This window comes from Nothobranchius furzeri, unplaced genomic scaffold (genome assembly GCF_043380555.1).
Source record: "Nothobranchius furzeri strain GRZ-AD unplaced genomic scaffold, NfurGRZ-RIMD1 Scf060, whole genome shotgun sequence".
NCBI classification, from domain to species: domain Eukaryota; kingdom Metazoa; phylum Chordata; class Actinopteri; order Cyprinodontiformes; family Nothobranchiidae; genus Nothobranchius; species Nothobranchius furzeri.
In genome coordinates, this window is record NW_027223077.1 from 146,036 (window position 1) to 153,141 (window position 7,106).

A 7,106-nucleotide genomic window follows, 5' to 3' on the forward strand; every position below is an offset into this window, starting at 1 on the left:
TGCAGCCAGCCTCCAGCAGCCAGCCTCCAGCTAGTGATGGCGGGGTGGAGAAGCAGGCAGCCTCCGTCAGCTGATGGCGGGGTGGAGGAGCAGAAGCCAGCCTCCAGCAGCTGATGGCGGGGTGCAGGAGCTGCAGCCAGCGTCCAGCAGCTGATGGTGGGGTGGAGGAGCTGCAGCCAGCCTCCAGCAGCCAGCCTCCAGCTAGTGATGGCGGGGTGGAGAAGCAGGCAGCCTCCGTCAGCTGATGGCGGGGTGGAGGAGCAGAAGCCAGCCTCCAGCAGCTGATGGCGGGGTGCAGGAGCTGCAGCCAGCGTCCAGCAGCTGATGGTGGGGTGGAGGAGCTGCAGCCAGCGTCCAGCAGCTGATGGTGGGGTGGAGGAGCTGCAGCCAGCCTCCAGCAGCCAGCCTCCAGCAGCTGATGGCGGGGTGCAGGAGCAGCAGCCAGCCTCCAGCAGCTGATGGCGGGGTGCAGGAGCAGCAGGCAGCCTCCAGCAGCTGATGGCGGGGTGGAGGAGCAGAAGCCAGCCTCCAGCAGCTGATGGCGGGGTGCAGGAGCTGCAGCCAGCGTCCAGCAGCTGATGGTGGGGTGGAGGAGCTGCAGCCAGCGTCCAGCAGCTGATGGTTGGGTGGAGGAGCAGCAGCCAGCCTCCAGCAGCCAGCCTCCAGCTAGTGATGGCGGGGTGGAGAAGCAGGCAGCCTCCATCAGCTGATGGCGGGGTGGAGGAGCAGAAGCCAGCCTCCAGCTGGTGATGGCGGGGTGCAGGAGCTGCAGGCAGCCTCCAGCAGCTGATGGCGGGGTGCAGGAGCTGCAGGCAGCCTCCAGCAGCTGATGGCGGGGTGGAGGAGCTGCAGCCAGCGTCCAGCAGCTGATGGTGGGGTGGAGGAGCTGCAGCCAGCGTCCAGCAGCTGATGGTTGGGTGGAGGAGCAGCAGCCAGCCTCCAGCAGCTGATGGCGGGGTGCAGGAGCAGCAGCCAGCCTCCAGCAGCTGATGGCGGGGTGGAGGAGCTGCAGCCAGCCTCCAGCAGCCAGCCTCCAGCTAGTGATGGCGGGGTGGAGAAGCAGGCAGCCTCCATCAGCTGATGGCGGGGTGGAGGAGCAGAAGCCAGCCTCCAGCTGGTGATGGCGGGGTGCAGGAGCTGCAGGCAGCCTCCAGCAGCTGATGGCGGGGTGGAGGAGCTGCAGCCAGCCTCCAGCAGCCAGCCTCCAGCTAGTGATGGCGGGGTGGAGAAGCAGGCAGCCTCCATCAGCTGATGGCGGGGTGGAGGAGCAGAAGCCAGCCTCCAGCAGCTGATGGCGGGGTGCAGGAGGTGCAGGCAGCCTCCAGCAGCTGATGGCGGGGTGCAGGAGCAGCAGGCAGCCTCCAGCAGCTGATGGCGGGGTGCAGGAGCTGCAACCAGCCTCCAGCTGGTGATGGCGGGGTGGAGGAGCTGCAGCCAGCCTCCAGCAGCCAGCCCCCAGCAGCTGATGGCGGGGTGGAGGAGCAGAAGCCAGCCTCCAGCAGCTGATGGTGGGGTGCAGGAGCTGCAGCCAGCCTCCAGCAGCCAGCCTCCAGCTGGTGATGGCGGGGTGGAGGAGCAGCAGCAGACAGCCTCCAGCAGCCAGCCAGCCTCCAGGAGCTGATGGCGGTGTGTGGGAGCAGCAGCCAGCCTCCAGCGTTCAGCCAGCATCCATCAGCTGATGGCGGTGTGAAGGAGCTGCAGCCAGCCTCCAGCAGGTCATGGTGGGGTGGAGGAGCAGCAGCCAGCCTCCAGCAGCTGATGGCGGGTTGCAGGAGCTGCAGCCAGCCTCCAGCAAATGATGGCGGGGTGCAGGAGCTGCAGGCAGCCTCCAGCAGCTGATGGCGGGGTGCAGGAGCAGCAGGCAGCCTCCAGCTGCTGATGACGGGGTGCAGGAGCTGCAACCAGCCTCCAGCTGGTGATGGTGGGGTGGAGGAGCTGCAGCCAGCCTCGAACAGCTGATGGCAGGGTGCAGGAGCAGCAGCCAGCCTCCAGCAGCTGATGGCGGGGCGCAGGAGCTGCAGGCAGCCTCCAGCAGCTGATGGCGGGGTGCAGGAGCAGCAGCCAGCCTCCAGCTGGTGATGGCGGGGTGAAGGAGCTGCAGCCAGCCACCAGCAGCTGATGGCGGGGTGAAGGAGCTGCAGCCAGCCACCAGCAGCTGATGGCGGGGTGGAGGAGCTGCAGCCAGCGTCCAGCAGCTGATGGTTGGGTGGTGGAGGAGCAGCAGCCAGCCTCCAGCAGCTGATGGCGGGGTGCAGGAGCAGCAGCCAGCGTCCAGCAGCTGATGGTTGGGTGGAGGAGCAGCAGCCAGCCTCCAGCAGCTGCTGGCGGGGTGCAGGAGCAGCAGCCAGCCTCCAGCAGCTGATGGCGGGGTGCAGGAGCTGCAGGCAGCCTCCAGCAGCTGATGGCGGTGTGCAGGAGCTGCAGCCAGCCTCCAGCAGCTGATGGCGGGGTGCAGGGGCTGCAGGCAGCCTCCAGCAGCTGATGGCGGGGTGCAGGAGCTGCAACCAGCCTCCAGCTGGTGATGGCGGGGTGGAGGAGCAGCAGCCAGCCTCCAGCAGCCAGCCTCCAGCTGCTGATGGCGGGGTGGAGGAACAGAAGCCTCCAGCAGCTGATGGCAGGGTGCAGGAGCAGCAGCCAGCCTCCAGCTGGTGATGGCGGGGTGGAGGAGCTGAAACCTGGGTCGGACCTGGTCTGCAGCAGGGCCCATTACCACTCAGAAGCTGATGGCAGTGTGTGTTTAGGTCCCTGCGGGGTGGATGAGCTGAAACCTGGGTCAGACTTGGTGTGCAGCAGGGCTCAGCACCCTCCAGAAGCCGATGACAGTGTGTCTTTAACTCCCTGCCTGGTGGGAGAGCTGAAAGCTGGGTCGGACCTGGTCTTTAGCAGAGCTCAGCAGCCTCCAGAAGCTGATGGCAGTGTGTGTTTCATCCCCTGCGGGGTGGGAGAGCTGAAACGTGGGTCGGACCTGGTCTGCAGCAGGGCCCATCACCATCCAGAAGCTGACGGCGGTGTGTGTTTAAGTCCCTGCGGGGTGGGAGAGCCATAACCTGGGTCGGACCTGGTCTGCAGCAGAGCTCAGCAGCCTCCAGAACCTGATGGCAGTGTGTCTTTAATCCACTGCGGGGTGCAGGAGCTGAAACCTGGGTCGGACCTGGTCTGCAGCAGGGCTCAGCAGCCAGCAGAAGGTGACGGCAGTGTGTGTTTAGTTCCCTGCGGGGTGCAGGAGCTGAAACCTGGGTCGGACCTGGTCTGCAGCAGAGCTCAGCAGCCAGCAGAAGGTGATGGCAGTGTGTGTTTAAGTCCCTGCCTGGTGGGAGAGCTGAAACCTGGGTCGGACCTGGTCTATAGAAGAGCTCAGCAGCCTCCAGAAGCTGATGGCAGTGTGTGTGTTTTGGTCCCTGCGGGGTGCAGGAGCAGGAACCCGGGTCGGACCTGGTCTATAGCGGAGCTCAGCAGCCTCCAGCAGCTGATGGCAGTGTGTGTTTAATTCCCTGCCTGGTGGGAGAGCTGTAACCCGGGTCGGACTTGGTCTGCAGCAGGGCCCATCACCATCCAGAAGCTGATGGCAGTGTGTCTTTAATTCCCTGCGGGGTGGAGGAGCAGAAACCTGGGTCGGACCTGGTCTATAGCAGAGCTCAGCAGCCTCCAGAAGCTGATGGCAGTGTGTGTTCAAGTCCCTGCGGGGTGGGAGAGCTGAAACCTGGGTCGGACCTGGTCTATAGAAGAGCTCAGCAGCCTCCAGCAGCTGATGGCAGTGTGTGTTTAAGTCCCTGCGGGGTGGGAGAGCTATATCCCGGGTCGGACCTGGTCTATAGCAGAGCTCAGCAGCCTCCAGCAGCTGATGGCAGTGTGTGTTTAAGTCCCTGCGGGGTGGGAGAGCTGAAACCTCGGTCGGACCTGGTCTATGGCAGAGCTCAGCAGCCTCCAGAAGCTGATGGCAGCGTGCCTCTAAGTCCCTGCCTGGTGGGAGAGCTGAAACCTGGGTCGGACATGGTCTGCAGCAGGGCTCGGCAGCCTCCAGCAGCTGATGGCAGTGTGTCTTTAAGTCCCTGCCTGGTGGGAGAGCTGAAACCTGGGTCGGACCTGGTCTATAGCAGAGCTCAGCAGCCTCCAGCAGCTGATGGCAGTGTGTGTTTAAGTCCCTGCCTGGTGTGAGAGCTGAAACCTGGGTCGGACCTGGTCTATAGAAGAGCTCAGCAGCCTCCAGCAGCTGATGGCAGTGTGTCTTTAAGTCACTGCCTGGTGGGAGAGCTGAAACCTGGGTCGGACCTGGTCTATAGTAGAGCTCAGCAGCCTCCAGCAGCTGATTGCAGTGTGTGTTTAAGTCCCTGCCTGGTGGGAGAGCTGATATCCGGGTCGGACCTGGTCCACAGCAGGGCCCATCACCCTCCAGAAGCTGGTGGCAGTGTGTGTTTAAGTCCCTGCGGGGTGCAGGAGCAGAAACCTGGGTGGGACCTGGTCTGCAGCAGAGCTCGGCAGCCTCCAGCAGCTGATGGCAGTGAGTGTTTAAGTCCCTGCGGGGTGGGAGAGCTATATCCCGGGTCAGACCTGGTCTAAAGCAGGGCCCATCACCCTCCAGAAGCTGGTGGCAGTGTGTGTTTAAGTCCCTGCGGGGTGGAGGAGCAGAAACCTGGGTCGGACCCGGTCTACAGCAGAGCTCAGCAGCCCCCAGAAGCTGATGGCAGTGTGTGTGTGTGTGTGTGTGTTTAAGTCTCTGCCTGGTTGGAGAGCCGATACCTGGGTCGGACCTGGTCTGCAGCAGGGCTCAGCAGCCTCCAGAAGCTGATGGCAGTGTGTCTTTCATTCCCTGCGGGGTGCAGGAGCAGAAACCTGGGTCGGACCTGGTCTATAGCGGAGCTCAGCAGCCTCCAGCAGCTGATGGCAGTGTGTGTGTTAAAGACCCTGCGGGGTGGGAGAGCTGAAACCTGGGTCGGACCTGGTCTGCAGCAGGGCTCAGCAGCCCCCAGAAGCTGATGGCTGTGTGTGTTTAAGTCCCTGCGGGGTGGGAGAGCTGAAACCTGGGTCGGACCTGGCCCGCAGCAGGGCCCATCACCCTCCAGAAGCTGATGGCGGTGTGGGTTTAAGTCCCTGCGGGGTTGAGGAGCTGAAACCTGGGTCGGACCTGGTCTGCAGCAGGGCCCATCACCATCCAGAAGCTGATGGCTGTGTGTGTTTAAGTCCCAGGGGGGTGGGAGAGCCATAACCTGGGTCGGACCTGGTCTGCAGCAGGGCTCAGCAGCCTCCAGTTGCAGATGGCAGTGTGTGTTTAGTTCCCTGCGGGGTGCAGGAGCTGAAACCTGGGTCGGACCTGGTCTATAGCAGAGCTCAGCAGCCTCCAGAAGCTGATGGCAGTGTGTCTTCAATTCCCTGCGGGGTGCAGGAGCTGATACCTGGGTCGGACCTGGTCTGCAGCAGGGCCCATCACCATCCAGACGCTGATGGCAGTGTGTGTTTAAGTCCTAGTGGGCTGCAGGAGCTGAAACCTGGGTCGGACCTGCTCTATAGTAGAGCTCAGCAGCCTCCAGAAGCTGATGGCAGTGTGTCTTTAAGTCCCTGCGGGGTGGGATAGCTGAAACCTGGGTCGGACCTGGTCTGCAGCAGGGCCCATCACCATCCAGACGCTGATGGCAGTGTGTGTTTAAGTCCTAGTGGGCTGCAGGAGCTGAAACCTGGGTCGGACCTGCTCTATAGTAGAGCTCAGCAGCCTCCAGAAGCTGATGGCAGTGTGTCTTTAAGTCCCTGCGGGGTGGGATAGCTGAAACCTGGGTCGGACCTGGTCTGCAGCAGGGCCCATCACCCTCCAGAAGCTGTTGGCAGTGTGTCTTCCATTCCTAGTGGGGCAGGGGAGCAAAGACCTGGGCAGAGGAGCGCCTGTCTGCATCCGATCCGGCCCCTCAGCAGCCCGCCGTGAGCCTTAGAGAACCCCCCCCCCCCCCCAGCGGGCTCCAGGAACCGGGCCCTGCGTCGGACCCAGCTCAGTAAGGCCCTCCCTCGGGCCCTGCAGCAGGTGGCCCCGTCTATGCAGTCGAAAACCCCGCGAAAATCGGTGTAGAAACGCCCGAGAGGCGTGGTGCGGTTCCCCCGGCCGGTACCGGGTCCGGACCGGTCCGGAAGTCCACCCAGAACACTGCCTGGGGCTTCTGGGCGGCTCCCCAGGCGCAGGCAGTCGAAAACCGCGTGAAAATCGGTTCAGAATTGACAAAACGGCGACCTCGTCGCTCCAAAAACTAAGTCCAAACTAAGCCTTTCGCTTATCGCTTAACGCTTAAGGCGGTCGGCCTTATGGCCAGTAAATGAAAAGTGCCTGCGCCCCTGGAGGTTTTGGAAGGTGCGAGCGATGACCATGCTCGGGTTAGTAGGTGAGGCCATCGGAAAACCAGCGTGAGTTGGCGGGTTTGGGTGGCAATCTATTCCAGGCAGAGTCGACTATCTCTGGGCATCAATTTTGGGATTTTTCCGGCTCTGGTTCTGGGAGAAACGCAGGGGCAAAGTGCACGAGCCGCGGCCGATTTTGGTGGCCTGTCCCTGGGCACAAAGTCTGAGGAGTGTGGGCCTGGTTCTCCGAAAAATACCAGTCTGCTGGAGCTCACTCCCATGGCTCCAGGGGGCACGGCACACCCCCCGGTAGCCGACCAAAGTGCTCTACTCGGGCCAGACTCGGACCCACGACCCGGGGTGAGAACCACAACTTACTGGTCATCCTTTTGACCTCCAGGGGGCGCGGCAGAGCCTCCCCAGTCCGACGCAAGTGCCCCACTTGGGCCATACTCAGACCCACGGCCCGGGGCGAGAACCACAACTACTGGTCATCCTTTAGACCTCCAGGGGGCCCGGCACAGCCTCCCTAGACCGACACAAGTGCTCCACTTGGGCTGTACTCTGACCCAAGTCCCGGTGCGAGAACCACAACTACTGGTCATCCTTTAGACCTCCAGGGGGCCCGGCACAGCCTCCCTAGGCCGACACAAGTGCTCCACTTGGGCTATACTCTGACCCAAGTCCCGGGGCGAGAACCACAACTACTGGTCATCCTTTTGACCTCATGGTCATCCTTTAGATCTCCAGGGGGCCCGGCACAGCCTCCCTAGGCCGACACAAGTGCTCCA